Source organism: Sus scrofa, chromosome 14 (genome assembly GCF_000003025.6).
Source record: "Sus scrofa isolate TJ Tabasco breed Duroc chromosome 14, Sscrofa11.1, whole genome shotgun sequence".
Taxonomy (NCBI): Eukaryota; Metazoa; Chordata; class Mammalia; order Artiodactyla; family Suidae; genus Sus; species Sus scrofa.
In genome coordinates this window covers 120,850,704-120,872,888 of record NC_010456.5, presented here as the reverse complement: position 1 = coordinate 120,872,888, position 22,185 = coordinate 120,850,704, and the positions used below count along the sequence as shown (strand labels likewise).

Below are 22,185 nucleotides of genomic sequence, written 5' to 3'. Positions count from 1 at the left end.
GGGCACAGATGGTCTTTCCCAGGCAAAGTGGCAGGGGAGAGGCACAAGCCTATGCGTGATTGTGTTGGTCCACTGCAAACAAGGTTCTCTTGTTTGACCCTTCATTCATTTTTCATTAAATAAATAATTCTTAATGACCTACGATGTGCTGGGCCTGTGCAAATTACTAGAATTCAGAGGTGAATAAGGAAGATCTGTCTAAATGGAGAGTGGGAACCACAAACAGCAACAGGGAAAGAAGTAAAGATCTTTGGGAACTGAAAACTACATACCAGAAAGAAAAATAAAATAAAATAGGGAGAGAGAGAGAAGAAGAAGGAGGAGAGACTAGAAACACTGGGGAGAGCAGAGTCAGGAAAAGCCTTGAGGAGTTCCCTTGTGGTACAGCAGATTAAAGATTGGGAGTTGTCACTGCAGCAGCTTGGGTCGCTGCTGTGGTTCAGGGTTGATCCCTGTCCCGGGAAATTCCACATGACAAGGATGTGGCTGAACAAAACAAAACAAAACAAAAAAAAGGAAAAGCCTCTAAGAGGAGTGATTATTGAGCTGCACCATGAAGACAACAGGGATTGGGCTTGGAAACACCTTGGGGAAAGCATTTCAGTCCCAAATGCCCGAGATAGGAATCAGGAGGCCAGGAAATTTATGAGGAGGAGCGATGGAAATATCGTGAGGTGGAACAGGGAAGCAGAGGGTGGCTAGTCCTGGGGACCTTCCCTTTGCTCCTTGCAGGGCCTGATGAGTTGGCGCATGTCCACCACCTCCAGGGAGCCCACACCCACCCCTCCTGTCATTGCCTCATTATTGGTCTAATCTCACCAGCTCCCTCTGTTCTCCCCGCTCCCTCTGGCAATGGGTTGTTAGGGGAGAACCGAGAATTGCAACATGCTCTCTCTTTGCCCCAGAGGAACAGGGAAGATAGGTCTATTTGGACTCCACGAGAGGGTTGGCAATATGGACTGTGGACAAGAACAACACGTGAGGGCTGAGGGCAAGTCACAGGAGGTATAGATGACTGAGGTTAGAGGGTGGGGGTCAGGGAAATGGGCCGAGCTTAGCCTTGACAGGGCAAGAACCAGACAGTGGGGGAGATGGGGAGTGATATTCCACGTTGGAGGGACATAGAACAAACACATCCTGGGAAGGAAAGGAGCAGAAGACAGTCATGCTTGTCAGTTTGATGAGTCCCAGGGCTTGGAAGAGGGCATTGGGAAACCGAGGAGGACACCAGCTTATGGAAGGTTCTACAGGGTAGTGGTCCAAGCATCAGATGCCCAAAGACAGGAATGAGGACTCCTGAGCTAGACTAGTTGGGTTCAAATTGGTTTTCTGTCATTTACTGAGAAAGTGACCTTAGACAATTTGCTTTATCTCTCATGCCTATTTCCTCATCTGCAAAACAGTGATCCTAATTGTACCAACCTCATTTCCTGAGGCTGAAATGTGCCCGTATTTGCAAGCACTTGGACTAAATAGTACCAGGTCCAGAGTGAGTAGGATTTAGATGCTGGTCAAGTTAAACATGAATGCTGGTGAGCAAGTGAGACTCCATCCTAAAGGCAGCTGGACGCTCTCGGCTGTTTCTAGGTATGACTGGGCATGGATAAAAACGGTCCTCTACTCTGACTCCACTGCATCCCTGTGCAGGCTGGATAGGAGATAGAGGGTTTGGGAGCAGGAAGGCAGGTTAAGAGTCTGCTGCAGTGGTCGAGGCATGAGATGGCTGCTGGCCACCTGGGGAGGGGGCTGCCAGTAAGATTGGAGGGGATGGAAATGTGGGCCTGGTGGAGGAAGAGCTCTTGACACCTGGTGACTGGTGACTGGATCGCGGGAGGGGGTTGGAGACTGAGGCCATAGGCCTGGGTGATGGGGTGATTTTGGGGCTTTGTTCCGAGCGGCAAGTTGAAAACTCTGGTTTGAAGGAAGATGGTGCACTCAGGGGGAGCTATGCTGCCATTGAAGCAAGGGTGTGCCTACGGTGTTCTGGATGCTATTTCATCTCCTGGGTCTGAGGAAGGGAATCCTGTGGGGGTTGGATCCTGGCTCCTAGAGAGATGTGAGAATGGGTGTTTCAGTCTGAGCCTCTGCACACCTGTATGTGCTGGGAGGAGGGTGCATAGGCTGAGAAACGGCAGTAAATATTGAATGAGGCTGAGTCCACACGTCCTCCGTGCACTGTATAGAAAGAGCTTTCAGGAAGGGAAGCCCTGCCTGTGCTCACCACTCCCAGACTCTGGACCATGACAGGAGTCAATTCCCCAGGTGACTCATTCCCTTTGTGGGGGAGGGGAGCTCAGCATCTCACAACCCAGCCCAGTGCTGACCATGCCCATCCGTGTCCCCACGGCTGGGGTCCATGGGTAGTGGTTGGGATTGATAGCATTTTAGTATTGGTTTCCATTAACAGGTACCTGCTGGGTACCTGCTTTAGAAGCCAGTGAATGCAATAGACAATTATCCATTGACCAATGGATTTTTTTTTTTTTTTTTTTTTTTTTTTTTTTTTTTTTTGGCATCTACTGTGTTCCAGGCTCCATTTCAGGCATGGAGCTCGAAGTGAAATGAAATGTTTGGTTCCAGAAACCACATTAGCCTCGGTTTTAGTTTTTCCATTTTTAATTATTGACGACAGCAGCTTCAATACAGATATCAGAGAACTGTATCCTGCTTTCAGTCACAAAAATCTTGGTTCAGCCCAGCTTTTAAGTATAATTACTCCCTCCAGTCTTCCCTACAAAGAGTTCTTGGTTGTATGAATAAATGTATTTATGAAATTTTGGGAGGCTTTTTATCAGCTTATCTAATTTTTTTTTTATCAGCTTATCTAATTTTTTTTTAAGAAATATATTTCTACTTTTTTGCTCTTTTTAGGGCCATACCCGAGGCATATGGAGGTTCCCAGGCTCGAGGTCAAATTGGAGCTGCAGCTGCCAGCCTACACCACAGCCACAGCAATGCCAGATCCGAGCTGTGTCTTGTGACCTACACCACAGGTCACACGTCAACACCAGATCCTTAACCCACTGAGTGAGGCCAGGGATCGGATCTGTGTCCTCATGGATACTAGTCAGATTCGTTTCTGCTAAGCCACAATGGGAACTCCTATTTCCTTTTTTATTTCAGAAAAAAATCAAGAAGGAAATGAAAAATGATCCTTACTCCTATCACTTCGATGACTGCTTGTTTCTGCTTATTAACTGCATGTGGAAAATAGTTCAAATGCTGCAGGAAGACCCAGAAATGAGAAGTAAAATTCTCTCGTTGCTCCTTCCCCCATTTCAGTTTCTCTTCCTAAAGGTCTAAGCTATTCCTGGTTTCTTATCCCTCCAGAAAATGTTGAAATAATTCATCAACATTATAAAGGCATTACGTATATCCTCTTCCTAGAAGGTTCTCCTTCTAACATTGTTTCTCTGTCCTTTGATAGGTTTATGGTTTTGTTTGTTGTTGTTCTGTCATATCTACATTTAAAAAGCAACAGTCACAGGAGTTCCCTGGTGGTCTAGTGGTTAGGATTCGGCACTTTCACCACTGCTGCCCATGTTCAGTCCCTGGTCTGGGAACTGAGATCCCACATCAAGCCACTGCATGTCGTGGCCAAAAAATATAAATAAATAATATTTTAAAAAATGAAAATTAACAGTCAGAGGAACCAAGTTTCTTATGCTCTTCTGCCTTGGACTAGCTGGGTTACATCAGCAAGTTACCTTGCCTCTCTGAGCCTCAGTTTCCTTATTGCTGAAATGGAGGTTCTTGTGGGGATTCCATGCTAGTGTGAAGGCAGGAAGGCCTGGTTAGCTGGCAGGTGTCCCATAAAGGTCTGAAAAGTCCCTTAGCCCCTTTTGGAAGGAGACAGGACTGTCAGTTCTAAAGCAATGTTACAGAAGGGCCTGTCAGCAGTTGCCCCTCAGAAGGATCTATCACTTCATTTCCTGGCTGCAGGGAGAAGAGCGTGGGAATCTCCTGATGGGAGATGATAGGGTCACATGAATTCCTCACCTTGGTGTCGGCTCCCACCCCAGGTGCCCAGCAGATCCTGACTCTGGGAGGCCAGTCCATCTGTCCTCGGCTGGGAAGGAATCCCTGCTAACAGCTGGGACAGGCCCCTGATATATGGCCCCTGTCACCCTCCTCCTCTTCTTTCTCTGATCTCAGGTTTTAAGACCTCTGTGACCCCAGCATCAGGGGGCAAATGGCTCACAAGAAAGGTCTCCGACATCCTCCGGGTCCAGAAGGTGACTTGGCTAGTGTCATCAATACCGTGTCCAGCCCAGGAAGCCAGAAGGAGGGGCAAGATTCCAGCCCAAGGAGTTGGTAGTTGATGGTGATGATGGCAGAGGGGGGCAAAGGCCGTTTGTTGCTAAGAAGCTTCTGCCACAGTTCTAGATCCTTGGCAGGGGCTCCTTACACTTGCCCCCTCTAATTGTAGTCCCACTTTGCAGAGAACACTGAGGCTTGGAGAGTTGGCCAACTTGCTACTCAATGAGTAAGAGGCACAACCAGACTGGGATCAGACTGTGGTGGAGTCCTAAGCTTATGTTCAGCCCCTGTGCCAAACAGAGGTAGATGTGAAGGAGGGGATCAAACAGCACCCCCAGAACTCACAAGCACAAAGTGGCTGCCCACTCACAGGTGTGGGACACTTCTTTTGGGGTCCATTTTTATCAGTCCTGCTCTCTCTGTATCCTCAGTGTCTAAAACAGTCTCTGGTACCCTGGTAGGTGCTCAGGAAGCTCTGTGGAATGAAGAAAAGAAAGGGACCACAAAAATGACTGATTAGACATTAGGCCCATCTCATACTCTGAGGCTGACAGTCCCTAAACTCAGCTCAGGACCCTGTGACAAATGGTGTGAGCTTAACACTGAGCCACCAGTCCGATTTTAGAAAGGGGCCAGGCCTCGCTCTGTTCAATAGCCCCCTTGCCAGACCTCTCAGGAGAGAGGAAAGAGCAGTGCCCAGCCAGGAGTGGGAGGTGGCATGCCCTTCCTTCTCTGTGGCACAGAGGACAGAGGACGGTGGCCTCCTTCTGACACCTCTCAGACGGCCTGAGGTCTGTGGCTGGGCAGGTTCAGGCCTGGAGGCACTGACAGGGGGCTGGGGACCGGGAGCTCAACTGCAGGGCACCTTGTGATACTTCACACTGTGGCTCCAGCTGACCTCATGGCTGGAGGAGGGAGGGATGGAGGGAGGAGTGACTGAAGTCACAGTGGGGTCAGCCTTGGTTCTCTCCTGCCGAGATGCAGTCCCAGCTTATGAGGGAGTCAGATGTCCACAGCCAGGCCAAAGAGGAGCGTGTATTAATAATAATAAGGGCAATTCAGGAGCATTCACTCTGCATCAGACACAGCTGCTTTCCATGTCATCTTCTCACTGAACTCTCACAACAAACTTAGGAGCTAAGTACTGTTTGTTTGTTTGTTTTTCTTTTTAGGGCCACATCTGCACATATGGAGGTTCCCACGTTAGGATTCGAATCAGAGCTGTAGCCTCTGGCCTACACTACAGCCACAGCAGTGCCAGATCTGAGCCACGTCTGCAACCTACACCACAGCTCATGGCAACGCCAGATCCTTAACCCACTGAGTGAGGCCAGGGATCGAACCTGCATCCTCATGGATGCTAGTCAGATTCATTTCCCTGAGCCACCATGGGAACTCCAGGAGCTAAGTACTGTTTTATCACCACTCTATAGATGAGAAAACGGAGGTAACAAAAAGTTAAGTTGGATGTGGGCTTTGAACCACAGAGCCTGGCTCCAGAGCCTTTGTATTTGACCACTGGGGCCCACTGTCATTGTCAAGGCCAGGCCCCTGCGTGGTCTTTCTCTCGGGGCTGCTGAGAAAACTCAACCTGCCTCCACCATCCAGGTGAGCCACTGTGACCTATGAATGGCTGGAGGGAAGAGCAGAGGATACCAGATGTGGGAGAAGGGGGAGGGAAAGGCCCTGGGGAGGAGGAGAACTGGCAAGGATTGGCCAGATGAACAACTGGAAGAAGGGCATGCCGGGCAGGGAATAGAGTGGACAGAGGCTCCGAGGCATAGGTGTATTTGGTGGGTGCATTTTAGTTAGGCAGTGAGTCGAGCATCAAGGGGAGGAGCTTTAGAAGATAAAACTGGTGCCCTGGGGAGCAGATGTGTGCTGTCTCCATCAAGCCCTGCCCAGGCTGCACAGTCATGAACAAGTAAACGACTGACTGTCATTGTTTTAAGCCACTGAATTTGGGATACTTTGATACTTGAAACAGAAATTGGTCAGAAAGCTGCCCTTGGAGATGCTGAATGAATAAAAGCCTCAAATGCAGGTGAATCACTGAGTTAGATCCTTTTTTCTTAGGAGAAGCCTTTCCAGGTGGATCAACCCCAACCTGGCTCACCTGGGCCACTCCAGTCCCTTTTCTTTGTTCATGGCCATTAATTGACTCACTTGCGTCTGTTTCCTGAGCCAAGGCAGCAGGTTCCCAGGGCCAGGACTCAGGGGACCTTGTCCTTTTTGCCCAGAGAAACCTCAGAGATCTGCACAGAGTGGAGGCCCAGTTCAGAGGGCTGTCTGACTCACACCATCACTTTCTTCTAAGTCAGGCCTTCATCCCAAGCCAGCTGGTAGTGGGAGAGAGAACTTTAGAGACGAATTGCCTAGTTCAAAGCCCAGTTCTGCCACTTGCTTGCTGTGTGTCCTTGGACAATTCAAGCTACCTTTCTGAGCCTCTATCTTCTCATCTGTAAAATGGGGGGAATAATACCCAATATTGTGAAGGCAAAGGAAATAACATTTGTAAAGAACCTAACACAGTGTCTGGCATACAAGTCCCCCAGACATAGCGATATTTCCTTGTCTTGTCTACAAACAGAGGGAGCAGTGTAAGTTCCAATACCACTCCTAAAACCTCTTATCTACAAGGTCAAACCTGGGCCTGAAATTCTAGCATCAGTCATTGTTTTTGATTCTCAGTGGCCGATTGAAGTTCTGTTGGGAAGAGGGTAGTGATGGAGAGAGCCTTGCTTCTAGAACAAGAAGACATGGGCTCCAGCCCCACTTCCCTGCCTGCTAATGGGGGAGAGCCTCTGTGCAGTGGGGTTAGTAGTTCCTGCCCTGGCCTGGCAGAGTTGCTCTGAGGCTCTAGTCAGGATGGACATGGAAGGACTGTGGCTTTGGTATAGCATCAAGCATGCATCTTAGATGATGCATTTTTAGCTCCTTCTGTAGGAATTGGTGTACTAGAGCTGTGCTTTCCAAAATTAAATGAAATTAAAAACCCAGTTCCTCAATCACACTAAGCCACCTTTCAGGTACTCAATAGCCATATGTGGCTGGTGGCTATCATATTGGACAGCATGTACAGAGAATGTTTCCATCATTGCAGAAAGTTCCACTGGACAGCATTTGCTCTAGAATTTGTCCAATAGGACAACTAGCACAGTATGAGAGGGAGAGATAGAGACAGAGGAAGTCTGAGCAGAAATGGGTAGGCGGCATGGATTTTTTTGTTTCTGCAGATCCTGCTTGGCCAACTGGATTCAAGGATGGCTACCACACTCGACCCCCTCCCTGCTAACATCCATGCTGGGAAGCTTCTCTAGAAACAGCATTTTTTCACCATGAGGTCAAGGAGCCTGGAGGCTGACTCCAACAGAGCAGGCTGAGACCAGGTCAGGCTGAGCACTGAATACTGATTGATTTCCTAGCCTGGCTCCTGGTTGGGTGGGCCTGTGGGCTGGAAGAGCTTCTCTTCCTATCCTTGGAGCAGCCAGGTTGAGAGGGTGTGGCCAGGCGCAGGGGCAGCAGTGTCAGGTCTATGGCGCCTGAGGTCCATGCTAAGGGACCAATTGGGGTGCATCCCATGCTGATGCATGGAGTGGGTCTCCGCATAGAGAACCCAGGCCTCCGCATAGAGAACCCAGCTCGCTCGGGGTCACCAGCACCAGCCAAGGTAGCTTGACTAACAGGCTCTGTGTCAGGGGAGGCCCCAAGAACAGAAGGGACAGACCCTAAGGTCTCGCTCTGTGAGAGGCCTAACTGGAAGGACACCCCAGGGAATCTACATGTCCTGACTTGCTCTGTGGAGCTCCTTCCTGCCCACCACAACCCGACACACAAAGCATACTCATGTGTGTACACAGGCTCACACACACCACACACAGATCCACCCAGAGATGGACGCAGACATGCAAAGCAGACGTGTCCTGGGTGCAGGAGGCCATATTTGCACATATGCAGGGATCAGCTACCAGTGGGCCAGGATTCCCCCTTATCCCCCTGAGCCAAAGATACTTTCCATTAACTGGAGGTTTGAAGTGTGTATTTCTAAACAAAACAGTCCCAGAGCACTCTCAGGCCCTCCTTTTTTTTTTTTTTTTTTAAGGGATGCACCTATGGCATATGGAGTTCCTGGGATAGGGGTTGAACTGGAGCTGCAGTGGCTGGCCTACCCCACAGAAGCAGCCTATGCACAGCTGCAGCGATGCCAGATCCCTAACCCACTGAGTGAGGCCATGGATGGAACCTGCATCCTCATGGATACCATGTTAGATTTTTAACCCTCTGAGCCAGAGCAGGAACTCTCTCTCGGGCCCTCATTTACTACAAATTAAACACTCTACAGGGCCACAAGTCACAACACCCTGCATGCATGGGGGAGGGGGTTGCCCAGCTGGACACCTGACATCCCTGCTGTCAGCCAGAGGCTCCTTCCGTCTCTGGACAATGAGAGCGTGAGAGCTTGACACCTGATCCTGGGGCTCCCCCAGGCACACCTGCCTCCCCTGCACCCCCCCCTTCTAATCTTCATAGCAGCTTCAGTTTTCCCACAGGGCTTCCGGGGCCCTCCCTACCTTCTGGAGCAGGCAGGCAGCATGACAGGTGACAAATCAAAAGTCATTCTCTCCTGAACAGGTGTGTGCCGGGGCTCAGGGGCAGGGCAGGGAGGCCAAGGTTGGGGTGGGAGTTCCTAGAAGCCTCTGGGGCCCAGGAGCATCTGATCCCATGGCTGGAACCCTGTTTTTAGCAGTTAGTCAAGGCTGCCAGAAGCTGTGGCTGATTTCCTCCCCTGTCCCAATGCCAAGTTCACTTACCATGTTAGTTCTTACCAACTTTAGCCACCTACTCCGGGCCAGACTTTAAGGATTCTCAGAAAAAGACCTGCCATCCTCTCAGCCCAAGGATGCAGACCACCCCTACCCTCCACCCCTATGTTTTCTCTGCCCACTTGGCTGCTGATGGCTGGGCTCCCCAATCCATGATACTATAAGCCCCATTGCTCCCCAGCTTTTCAGTCCATCTGCCTCAAGGCTGGTAAGTTATCAATAGCCTCAAGTCCCATCCCCAAACCCAATGGGGGTTTAAAATAAAATCACCCAGTCACCTCTAAAACCACAGGAAATGTCCTTGGACCAACTCAGAGGGTTAACTATTTCTCTGCTTTGTGCCCCCTCAAGATCAGCAGAGCCAGACTTATTAAATAATAACAGATTATTTAAAATAATAATGAGGGAGTTCTTTTGCGGCACAGCAGGTTAAGAACCCAGGGTTATCACTGCAGGGGCTTGGGTCACTACTGTGGCATGGGTTCAGTTCCTGGCCTGAGAACTTCCACATGATGCAGGCAGCCAAAAAAATAATAATAATTTTAAAATGATGTTAACATTATTTATGTAATAATAGCTCATTTAAAACTAATAATAGTTATCGTTAGAAGGTAAGCAACAGTACAAACACTACAAAGGCAGGTAATTTTGTCTATTTTGTTCACTGATGTGTTATGAGAGCCAAGACCAGTGTTTGGCACATTGCAGTCATTCAGAAAGTACTTTGAATAAAGTATTTACTAGGTGCCAGGCACTATCCAAGTGCTTTTCAAGTATTAATTTATTTAATCCTTACAACGTGGTGAGGTGGGTAATATTACTCCCATTTTGCAGACAGGGAAACTGAGGTACAGAGAAACTGACAATGTCATACGTCTCATAATTTATGTGCAAGCAGCCTGTTTGCAGGGCCCAGCTTTTGACCACCACGGTCTACTGTTTCTCTTGACAGCGACATCGTGGTATAGAATGTATACTATTTCATTGAACATTTTTGGCTTTTTTTTTTAGTGCCACACAGAGCCATATGGAAGTTCCCAGGCTAGGGGTTGTATTGGAGCTGTAGCTGCCAGCCTACACCACAGCCATAGCAACGCCAGACCTGAGCCACATCTGTGACCTGCCATGGCCCACCACAATGCCAGATCCCCAACCCACTGAGCCAGGCCAGGGATCAAACCCACGTCCCCGTGGACACCAGTTGGGTTCATTATCTCTGAGCCACAATGGTACTTCCAAACATTTTTGTTTCACTTCTTTAACAATAATTTATCGATACTCACCTCTCCTGTCTTAAACACAGACCATGATTCAAAAGTTGGTGGGATGAATCAATAGAGCTTCCTTCAACCTCACTATCTATATGTCATTCACCAAATGTTTTGGAAATGATTGGGAGTGGAGAGAAGATGTGGGGAAGGAACTGAGGAGTCAGTGGCTAAAATATAGACCCCAGAGTCCAAATGGCTGGGTTTGAATCTCCATCTCTTCCCCTTTTTAGCTGTGTGATCTTGGGCAAGTTGCTCAACCTCTTGTGGCCTCAGTTTCATCATCTTTTAAATGGGGATAATAATAGCCCTGGCCTTCTAGAGCTGTTGTGAGAATTAAATGAGATAATGCTTGCTCAGTGCTTGGCACATAGTAAGGGCTCCGTAAATGGTGGTTATTACCACTGTTAATATGATATTGGTGTAACTTCTCCTTGCCCCGTATCTGATGTGCAGTCAAAGCCTCTTATTAGTTCTTCCACTGGCTACACCAGCAGCTTCTTGGCAGGCGCCTGTAGCAGGTGTGACCCATCCCTCCCCATCTGTCAGGGTGAATCCTCCGCCAGTTCCGGTCTGAGCTTATAACCTGCTTATTAGGTTAATTAGACGCGACATCTTTCCAAAGGCAGCCCTAACATCTGGTGAAGGCTGCAGCTTGCCAAGAATTTGTGGAATGGCAGTCCTCACCAGCCTTCGGTTGGAGCAGGTGGGGCACAGTGTGGGGAGAAGCACCATCCCTTTCCTCTCTGGGATCCTTGGCTGGCTCCTGGGTCTTCCCTGGGTAGGACTGCCAGATAAAATACAGGATGTCCAGTTAAATTTGAATTTCAGATAAGTGCCAAATTTATTTCCTAATATAAGTCTCAAATAATGTAGTTCCTGTCATGGCTCAGTGGTTAATGAATCCAACTAGGAACCATGGGGTTGCGGGTTTGATCCCTGGCCTCACTCAGTGGGTTAAGGATCTTGCGTTGCTGTGGCTGTGGTGTAGGCCTGCAGCTACAGCTCCAATTAGACCCCTTGCCCGGGAATCTCCATATGCCACAGGTGCAGCCCTAGAAAAGAAAAAAAAAAAAAAAAAAAAGTCCCAAATATTACTTGGAACTTATTTATATTAAAAAAAATTACCTCAGAAGTTCACCCTGTGGCATGGTGGGTTAAGGATCTGGCATTGTCTCTAAGACAGCATAGGTTCATCCCTGGCTTGAGAACTTCTATATGCCACAGGTGCGCCCAAGAAAGAGAAAAAAAATTATTTCATGTTTATCTGAAATTTAAGCAAAATATGTATCAAAGGGGAGGGGGAAGGAGTGGGATGGACTGGGAGTTTGGGGTTAGTAGATGCAAACTATTGCATTTGGAGTGGATAAACAATGAGATCTGCTGTACAGCACAGGGAACTTTATCTAGCACTTGTGATGGAAAATGATGGAAGATAATGTGAGAAAAAGAATGTATATATATATGTGTGTGTGATCGGGTCACTTTGCTATACAGCAAAAATTGACAGAACATTGTAAAGCAACTATAACAGAAAAAATAAAAATCTTACCAAAATTACGATAAATAGGAAATGGAAAAATTTTAAAAACTAAATAAATTAAATGGGTATCCTTCCCCCGCCTCCCCACAGAATCTGGCAATCCTAGCTCTGGGCAGCCAGGAGAATGAGATGTGGAGGAGAGAAGGCCCAGGTGTTTGAAGGAGCAGGAGCAGAACTCAGTCAGGCCAGGCTCCTCTGTAGCCCTGGCACTGGAGCCCCACTTGGGGCCTCCTGGGTCTGAGGCAAGGTTGCCTGGGGACCAACAGGAGCTCACCTCCCAGAGGGATGCTCCACAGGAGGAGCAGGGCACTGCTGCCAACTCAAAGTTGTTTGCACTTCACTGGCTCCCTGGGGCACAGGTCCCTTCCTAGTTAACATCCTGGATGTAGAGGCTTGTCCCAGTAGGATTGCTCATGGGGATAGGCCTCTAAGGCCCAAGGGATGCAGGACCTGGAAGGCCCACCCCTCCTGTTATGAGAGCCCCAGAGACAGTCAGGGGCTTGTCCAGGGTCACACGAGGAGTCATAAACCTAGCACATGGACATCTCATTCCCATTCCTCCATGACTACGTGGCTACCTATCTGTGCCTGTCAGAGGAGGAACAGCTATAGCCAAAACAGTTTTGATCCTCAAACTTAATAGGCTTGGAGTTCCATCATAGCTCAGCAGTAAGGAACCCGACTAGTATTCATGAGGATGCAGGTTCTATCCTGACCTCGCTCAGTGGGTTAAGGATCCAGTGTTGCCATGAGCTGTGATGTAGGTCACAGATGCGGCTGGGATCCTGCATTGCTGTGGCTGTGGTGTAGGCCAGCAGCTGTATCTCTGATTCGCCTCTAGCCTGGAACTTCTATATGCCTCCAGTGCAGCCCTAAAAAGAAAAAACAAAACAAAACAAAACGAAACTTAATAGGCTTCCAGCTAGACCCCTCATCTCCCTTCTCATCCTGTTCCTCTACCTGGCTGCATAGCTCAGTCCCCGGCACTCCACCCCCCTGACTGTGCAAACTAGAAAAATCATCCCTGGCACCCTCGCTTTTCCCTTTTCCTGTAAAGCACTAAGCCCTGCGAAAGCCACCGCCTCCATAGCTCTTGAATTCACCTACCTACCGCCATTGCTCCCACTACTAAGTCCAGGCAGCTGTCCTTTCCCATCCAGACTGTTCCATCCTCTCCCGACAGTCTTCCAGCCTCCCCGCCCCGCCCCGCCCCGTCCCACTGGCTCCAATCCATCCTGTACCCAGCAGCAAGTAAAACGCAAATCTGTGCATGTCAACCTCTCCTTTCCCCTCTTTCAAACCCACCACTGGCTTCTTACTAGTTTTGGCATCAAAATTGGCTTCCCTAACATGGTTTACAAACTTCTGTCTGGTCTAGCCCTGTCTGCAAAGCCCCCCTCTCCACCCACAGTGCAGCAAGCCTGAACTTCTTTCGCTCCTTCCATGAAGCAAGCTCTTTCTTGCTTTGGGGCTTTGCACGTGCGTGTCTCACTCACTCCTCCCCCTCCCCCTGCCTAACCCGTACCTGTCCCACCTGTCCCTCCGACTTCTGTGTAAGCCCCGCCCCCCTCAGAAAGCCTCCCTTCATCCTGGCCAACCCTCAGCAGTTGAGGTGGGGGCTTCTCTGGGGCACGCCCACAAGTGTGTTTTACCAATCAGCCCTCCGCACTAGCCTATGGGCCCTGTGAGGGGAGGAGCCGAGTCCAGCATATTCCCTGCTGTACCTACAGTAACCAGTGTGGTGCTGGACACAGAGAAAGGGCTCACTAATTACAGTTTGCCGTCATTATTACAAATGTCTGGGTAAGTGAGACTGCAAGCATTGGGAAGAGAAATGAGAAGAAAGGAGGGGCCTGTCCAGCAGTTTTTCTCGATTTTATTTTATTTTTTTTAAGGGCCGCACCCGAGACATATGGAAGTTCCCAGGCTAGGGGTCGAATCGCAGCTGTAGCTACTGGCCTACACCACAACAGCAACGCCAGATCCGAGCTGTGTCTGCGACCTACACCACAGCTCATGGCAACACCAGATCCTTAACCCACCGGGCGAGGCCAGGGATGGAACCTGTGTCCTCATGGATACTAGTCAGATTCGTTTCCGTCCGACCACGATAGGCACTCCTGTCCAACAGTTTTTCAATTCTAGCCGCACAACAGAATTACCTGGGTTGCTTTATAGAAATATCGATGCTCAGGCACCACTCCAGAGGCTCTGATTCTTTTGACTTGAGGTGAGCCTGAGCCCTCAGATAACCTCCTCAGATATTCTAATGTGCAGCTGGATTGAGAGGCTCTAAATCAGAGCCCAAGGCTTCAGCTCAGTAAATTCTTGCTAATGGTGTCTGCCTTTAATTCTAACAGGGAGGGGAGCAGACATTTACCCCTGCCTCCAGCTTCTCTTCCTTGGGGAATAGCTCCCTGGCCTGAGGACCAAAGTTTCTCCCTTTGCCTACCCTCCACTCCCCAACACACCCTCCCAAGGGACCAGTCTGGCAGCTCCACCATTGGCTGTGTGGGGAGACAGCGAGGCAGAGTGAGGGCAGCAGCTGGGGCCTAGCCCAGCAGGTTGAGTCCTCTTGGTCTCCTACCAGAGGTGGCCCCAGGGAAGTTCCATTGCCTCAAATATTTGCTGAGCACCCAGGCTGGGCCAGGTACTTCACTGATGGCTGGGAGATGAAAGTGATCTGGAAACTGAGTCTGACTGCTGGTCAGCCCTATATCCAGCTCTGTGCTGGGGCTCAAAGAGAGGCTAGTTGGGGAGTGGGAGTGGCACTGGCTGTTGCATCATTAGTCCCCAGATTGGCCTCTGTTGTCACCTAAGCAAAGGGGGAGGTGTGGACATTATGCCCCACACATCTGGCCTCCAAGTTTACTATGGCCCAGTGTGGCCAGAGCTGTTGCAACAGATCCCCAGGGAAGCTTGTTTAAAACACAGGTTCCAGGAGTTCCCGTCGTGGCGCAGTGGTTAACGAATCCGACTAGGAACCATGAGGTTGCGGGTTCGGTCCCTGCCTTGCTCAGTGGTTAACGATCCGCGTTGCCGTGAGCTGTGGTGTAGGTCGCAGATGCGGCTCGGATCCCGCGTTGCTGTGGCTCTGGCGTAGGCCGGTGGCTACAGCTCCGATTCGACCCCTAGCCTGGGAACCTCCATATGCCGCGGGAGCGGCCCAAGAACCAAGAAATAGCAACAACAACAACAACAAAAAAGACAAAAGACAAAAAACAAACAAACAAACAAACAAAAAAACACAGGTTCCTAGGCTCCACGCCGGGGGGTGATTCCACAGGTCTGGGTGAGGCCTAGTACTCGGCATTTTCAGCAAGCCCCAGGGGATTCTGATGCCACAGAGCACTGGTGATTCCAGTATGTATCTGCCTTTAAGAATCACAACCGTCTCATTTCTCCAGGTAGGTTTAAACACTCTGAGGAAGGCAGTGCAAGAACAGCAGTGTTTCCTGGGCTGCGGAGGCCTGGCCACACCTGGCTTTAACTGACTTGCTTCACAGTCATCATTCCCCACTGGGTACCGGAGGCACTGGGCTGGGCGTTTTGCTCCATCCTCACCCCCACCGGGAAAAGCTGATGGTATCCCTGTTTTATAGACCACAAATGGTCAAGTTACTTTCCAAGGTCATAGAGCAAAGTGACTATGTGGTGGTGCTGGCGCTCAAGTTGCTTACAGACCCTGGGAGGGACTAATTTGTGCAAACCACTGGCAGCTCTGGGCAGAATGAAGTCGACAGACCTGGACCTGGAGAGGTAAGTGCAAAGCGCCTGGAAAGCTCAGAGAAAGAAGCAATGAATGGCTCCTGGGGATGGCAGAGGAGGCCCCAAGGGAGGTGGTGGCATTTGAGCTGGACCTTAGTAGATTAATTCAGCTTTGACATTCAGAGAAGGAGGGGAAAGAATACCAGGCAGCGGATACAGAGTGCGCGAAGTCACGGAGGTGGGAAAACAGAGTAGAAATGGCCGGTGGACTGATGCAGTAGAGGGTGGATGGTGGGACAGGGGAGCAATGACACGGGGCAGGTCAGTCCACGCCTCTGCACTTGCTGGCCACTGGGAAATCACCGGAAAGATCTGAATGGGGAAATGACAAGGCCCATCTGGCTTTAGGAAGGTAACTCTGGGGACAGAAGCCTGGGTGGAGATATTAGACTCAGGCAGACGAGAACGGTGAGTCACTCTGGTTCCCTAGTCAGTTTGTTCGTTTCTAAAGTGGGGAGGACCGTCCCTCCCTGACATCTGTCCCAGGCTTGTGGTGAAAATGCAAGATGCGAAAGTGTGTTGGTGAGCCCCATGGACAGAGGGGGAGTCAGAATCAGGGCGGTTTGGGGGTGTGTGTGTGTTGAGGTACCTTGGCTGGAGACCCCAGTGACATGGCTGCATGACACAGGGGCAGCCAGAGAAGGTACAGGACAAGTGTAGGCGGAAGCATGTGCCATCAGAATCCATATCTGGGAGCGGGGAGGGAGAGGAGAGAGAGAGCACCAGTGAAATACCAAAGCCTGACCTGAATCGGAACTGCAATTACCCTTTTTTCCATCTGAATGGGGCTCAGAAGACAGATTTCTCTTGCCTAGAGAACTTTAGGGACAGCTGTCCTGAGCCAGCATCTTATGGGGGTTTTGACCAGCACCAGCCTCTCCTCCAGCATGTAGATAATCGTTGGAGAAACTGCAGCCAGGAGGGCTCAGGGCCCCTGTGAGAGTGACAGGAGCAGGACTGAGCCAGAGGGGTCTCTGAGGGTGTCCAGCCCTACTTCCTGCCTGAGCAGGGATGGCCCCTGCAGTTTCCCCCGAGGGGGTTACCATCACTAACCTCACCCCAGACCCACTCTAGCCCGAGTCATTGTCATTCTTCCGGCCCAGCTCCTTGGGGGCCAACTCTCAGCCCAGGCCAGCACCCTTAAGCCTCACAGCTCTAGGAAGTAAGTTTTTCGATCCTTAGTTTCCGCATGAAGACAGTGAGCCTCAAAGAGTCCATGCAACTAGCATGTGGAAAAGCTGAGATTCAGACGTAAAGCTGGGACTCTAAGGGCCCCTGGGCTTTCCCCCACTGTGCCACGCACCTCTCAGACAGGGTCGAGGTATCCTTTGTAGACTAAACATCTAGAGGTCAGAGCGTAAGAAGCTAGTTACAGAAGGGCAAGGTATGAGCTGATGAGCTCATTGGAAAATTCTTCTTGGAGAAAGCAGTGTGATTCTGGAGGAGGGAAGGGGCAGGCCATTCTGGAGGCGTTGGACTGTCTGGGCCCAAACTCTGGGCTAGCTCAGTTTCTCTAAGGGTGGGAGGCTGTCTTTTCAGAGAGACTCAGGCCTGGGTCTGGGGGAGTAAGTCCAGTCTTCTCCTCCTCCGTGGATTCCTTCTGGGTCTGTGGGCATTTGGTCTTCAGGAACCCACAAGAGCACCCTGTCTTAAGACACTTGATGGCTACTGATGCCACGTTCACACCCTACAGCCATCAATATCAGGGGTGTCCAGTGTGTGAGCCTAACCCGCCAGGGATGGTTGGGTCGGATAATTCACATTGCTCAGTGACACACTGGCTTGATGGTGGAAACTTCCTCATTCAGTGGAGAAACCACACCTTTATTTTACATTTGTGTAACCAAAGGGCCCATTCAGTCATTTCTCCCAACAAAGGGCTAAAGATCTCAGAGGAGCTTAACCTTGCCTGTGGAATAACCGCGGTTTCTTGTTCTCCTTTGGTTCTTCTTTTTTAAAAACCCTCCCACCTTCGCGTAACCTCACCAGTTCCAAGTGAATCAGCCATTCGAGTTACCTCTCCTCCAAAGCCGTAGCCTTCGTCGAGGCTCCATCAGCTGTTATGTTACTGACCAATAAGTGCCCTGTCCCCCAGGCTCCCATTCTCTTGACGGCAGCCCATTTATCTCCATCCCACCCCATCTGGGGCCAGATTTGTCCTTCTTGCTTTTACTTCAGGTTTAAATTAATTTGTTGTTTTGAAAAATCACAGTCACCCAGGAATGTAATATGGAGCATCAGAGATCTCTACAAAGTTTGTCATGAACAGCTGCAGCCCTGATCCATCTCCAAGGGTAACCACTTTCAACTCTTGAAGCTGATTCTTTGGAACATTCACTTTCATATCTCTAAGCAACATTTCAGATGGTTTTGTCTTGATCTTCACAGTTTTAGGAATAATTTATTGATTCCCTGCCCTGAGAGATGAGGAATTCTTTCACCACCCTCATTCATCAAATCTACTCCCTTGCTACTATCTTCCCAATACTGTAATATATGATGATTTGAGTTGCTTCATTATTTATTGTTGACCTGTATAACCATGAAAATACTATGACCATCAGAGCCACATGATGGACTAGATTACTTTTTCCCATCTTTTCCTTGAAATTTGCATAGTAATCAGCTCATGGGCTGTTTCAGGCATCACAGCCTAATAATTTGGCTCAACTAACCTCAGGCACTGACATCACAAAACCAAACTCTCAGTTTCTTCTTGTGAAACATCTGCAGTCAGACAAATGGTGACTTTACCAGCAAGACCTGGTCCAAAAAAAAAAAAAAATCGCTAGTATCTACTTGCTTTATGTGTCATGCAAAGACCACTGAATGGTGGCTATGAGGTGGATTCCAGAGTCAGAGTGTGTGGGTTTGAATTCATCATCTTTCCATGGCCTTTGACAGGTTACATATCCCCTCTGCGCTTCAGTTTCTTTACTTGTAAAATGAAATTAAAAGATGAAACCAACTACTTCATAGGACTCTGGGATGAAATGAGAGGATACAAATAATGCACTTGACACAAGAAAAGCGTTACAAATGGTATTACTATTACCATTGGGTTAATTATTAGTGCAAACCCAGAATGAAGAATTAGCATGCTTCAAAAATGTGCAGCATTTGCAAGTGGTTCACAGTCATGTGCTCCCTGTCCTGAAGAGCCAGCCTTCCTGGACCATCTTCTCTGCAGAGGGCAGTCCCTGAGCATTATAAGTGGGACCCTAGCCAGGTGCTGGGAGGTGCAGGTGTAGACTGGTGGGCTTCTGGGTTACCAGAAAAACAGAAAAACGGAATGGTCTCTCCCTCCCTGTTTTCACAGCCCCCACTTCACTCTCTGGAACTGATATTAGGGCATTACCAGCAACAGGGACTGTGTCACATTAGTCTCATTTCCTCTGGTTGCTCCTAGGAAAAGACTGACTGTTTGACCCCCTCCAGTTCCTTTCTTGTTTATCGGGGGTAGGGTGGAGGGGGAGGTGTTAAATCAACTCTAACATGTACTAATTTTAAGACATTCAAACACTGCAGTGCAGAAATACACAAAGGAAAAATTAAAAATGTTTTTTTCAGCTTAGAGGTGATTGCTGTTAGCAGTTTGCTGTGTATTCCTCCAGGATTTTATTTTCTATGCTTCACAATATGTGTGTAAAATTGGTTCATACACTATATTCAGTTATGTATTACAAGGGATAGATAGTCATAAAATGAGATCACACCATACAGTCAATTTTGCTACTTACTTTTTCATGTAACAGTGTATCATGGACCTCTTTCCAGGTTGCTCTAGGTACGCTTGGCAGCATGCTGTGTATGTTGCTTTGCATGGCTTCCAATTCTCACCCCGACAAGCAGTTTTGTGATGAGTATGCTCATGAGTATACCTTTGCGTGTTTGTGCAGGTGTTTTGTAGAGCAGAGTCCTAGAAAGTAGCTTTCTACAGAATGTAGATGAAAACAGTCCTTAGCCCACTGAGTGAGGCCAGGGATCGGACCCACATCATCATGGATGCATTTGGATTCATGAATCTGAACTAGTTGGATTCGTTTCTACTGCGCCACAATGGGAAATCTTCTTTTCTCTCTTTAAATAAACAATTGTCTCGCCACCCTCAGTCTCTTTGCTGAGTTCTTTCTCCAAAGAGACCAAGTTTTGGGGACCTACACCAAGTGGTTAGTGTTCAGCCTTCTCAACCCGACAGCCACTGGAGAACAAAGGGCACACCCACCCAGGCCCTGTCAGCTTGCTCTCTGCTCCATGGAACCTGGAACTCCTTGGGCAAGGCCTTCCTCCCTGGGACTCCAACCTCCTGATAAAACAGCCGCCCTGGTTGCTGGGCACTGTCAACAAAACACTCCCCGCTGGCCCAGCCCTAGCTGGGGACCCAGAACAATGGTCTCCCAGGGAGAGGCCCCATTTCCCAAGGCTGGCTCAGAGGGAGACATGGGGCTGGTAGCTGGGAGGTGGCTCCTGCTGCCTTGGTGTTTGGAACAATTATCAGAAAATGTGGTCTCCTTTTACACTTTCAGAAGGGTGGGCTATTTGAGTGGAGAGAGAGCCCCCTTGGAGCTGGTTTGTACAAGCAGACCCCAAGAGAGGCCTCTGAGGGGCAGGGAGGGTCCAGTGGACCCCAAACCCAGCTCACACCAGCTCCAAAGTCCAGCCATCCCCCACCCCTGCTACAGTCCACACCAACCCAGGCTGGCAGGGGCCCCTCAGCAGCCTCGAGGCATCCACTCCAGTCCTTCCCCAAGTTGTTCTGTAGTTTTATCATCTTAAGTATTTTTTTTCCTGATAACATAAGTAGAATGGGCTCATTATTAAAAAATATTACAGGAGTTCCTGTTGTGTCTCAGTGGGTTAAGGACCTGGCTAGTATCCATGAGGATGTGGGTTCGATCTCTGGCCTCGCTCAGCAGGTGAAGGATCTGGCATTGCCGTGAGCTGTGGTGTATGTCACAGACGTGGCTTGGCTCTGGCATTGCTGTGGCTGTGGTGTAGGCTGGTAGCTGCAGCTTCAATTCGACCCTAAGCTTGGGAACTTCCATATGCTGAAGGGGCGGCCCTTAAAAACAAACAAACAAACAAACAAAACACAAACATGTCTAAAGTAAAGGTGAAAGCCATCTCAGTCCTGATAGATTGTATGAGTACACAGCATGTACTCCTCTGCAACTTGCTTCTTCAAGAAGATTTCTTGGAAACCAAAGCCCATCAAGTCATCTCCATGGGTCAACCACTCCCAAGGCTCTGCACTGCTCTCAGATAAAGAACACTCCTGCCCTCAGCTATGAAGCCCTGGGGGCCTCTCCTGTCTGGTCCAGCACCTTCTTACTTCAGCCTCACTGCCTCTCTTTCAGGCCCTTGTCCTCCCTCTCTCCCTCCATACCTCCCTCCTTCTGTCCCCGCCTTTACACTAAGCTTGTCCCATCTGTGTCCCCACCTGGAATACTAATGCACCTGGTGAACATCTGTTCTTTCAGGTCCCAAGTTTCTTCTTCAGGAAGGGCCTTTTCTGATCTCCCTGCCCACAGAAAGCCCTGCTCTCTCCCATCACTGCTGCAATTATAGAATTATGTGTAATTGCTTGACGATCTTGTTCCTCGACTAATTCAAGGAGGGCAGAGATCTCACTCACTTGCTGCTGTCTCCCAGTGTCTGGCACATTGTAGGTGACCAATAAACACTTGTTGAATAAATGGACATGACAAGTATTAATTTGCCAATTGCTCATGTGGGCCCTGCACAATGGCAGGTATGGGGGCTAGTCAGTGGAACAGTAAGATAAAGGCAGGTTCTTAAAGACTGGGGAGGGGTATACATCGATGAAGCAGAGGCAAGGGTTTGGATAAGTGCTAGAATGTCATTTCAAAGGGCTTCAACCATGTGGGTTTCAAGGTCTCTCTGTGATATGGTTAAGTCATTGCCTGATTGTCTTCTCTACTTTTGCTGTACAAACAAGCCCCTGGAAAGAGGGGCCTTTGTTTCTGCAACAGTATGTGTTAAAAAGACGATGGATGATGGATGTACAGACAAATGGAAGGATGGATGGATGAGTGGATGGATGGATGGAGGGAGGGATGGATGAATGATGAATGGACATATGGATGAATCAAAGAGCTAAAAGAGGCCAGTAGGGCCTCAGAAATCCCTATCTACCCTGATTTTTAAAATGAGGAACCCGAAGTCTAGAGAAGTGAATTACATCTTTCATCACTTCCTCTCTTTGAGAACTCCTGTTGATTTCCTCTTTAGCCTATAAACATCTTGAAATAGCCTCCAACACAAACAAAACAAAGCACCTCTGTCCCCCTTCCCTACAATCTTTCCCCTGGGGTAGGACTCTTCTATTTCCTTTAACTGCCAAACTTCTTGAAAGACTTGTAAACTCACCCCCTAGACTTCCTCATCTCCCACCACCCCTTGACCTCTCAACCTCTGCCTTCCATCCACATCACCATGGCAACTGCTCTGAAGTTGCTACTCACCAGAGACCTTCTAGGCCTTGAGCTCTTCCTGGGCTTCA

At 49.1% G+C, this 22,185-nt stretch overlaps 1 long non-coding RNA gene across 2 annotated transcripts in view; it reads left to right on the top strand.

Annotated features, from left to right (window-relative positions):
* LOC110256730 overlaps positions 1 to 20,523 on the top strand; it is a 53,901-nt gene extending 33,378 nt beyond the window's left edge. Inside the window, exons 3-4 of one of the 2 annotated variants that reach the window (XR_002338641.1) lie at positions 7,497 to 7,649; positions 15,302 to 20,523. This is a non-coding gene — a long non-coding RNA (uncharacterized LOC110256730). Of the gene's footprint in view, positions 1 to 7,496; positions 8,333 to 15,301 lie in introns of those variants that run through there. The other variant, XR_002338640.1, reaches the window with a different exon arrangement.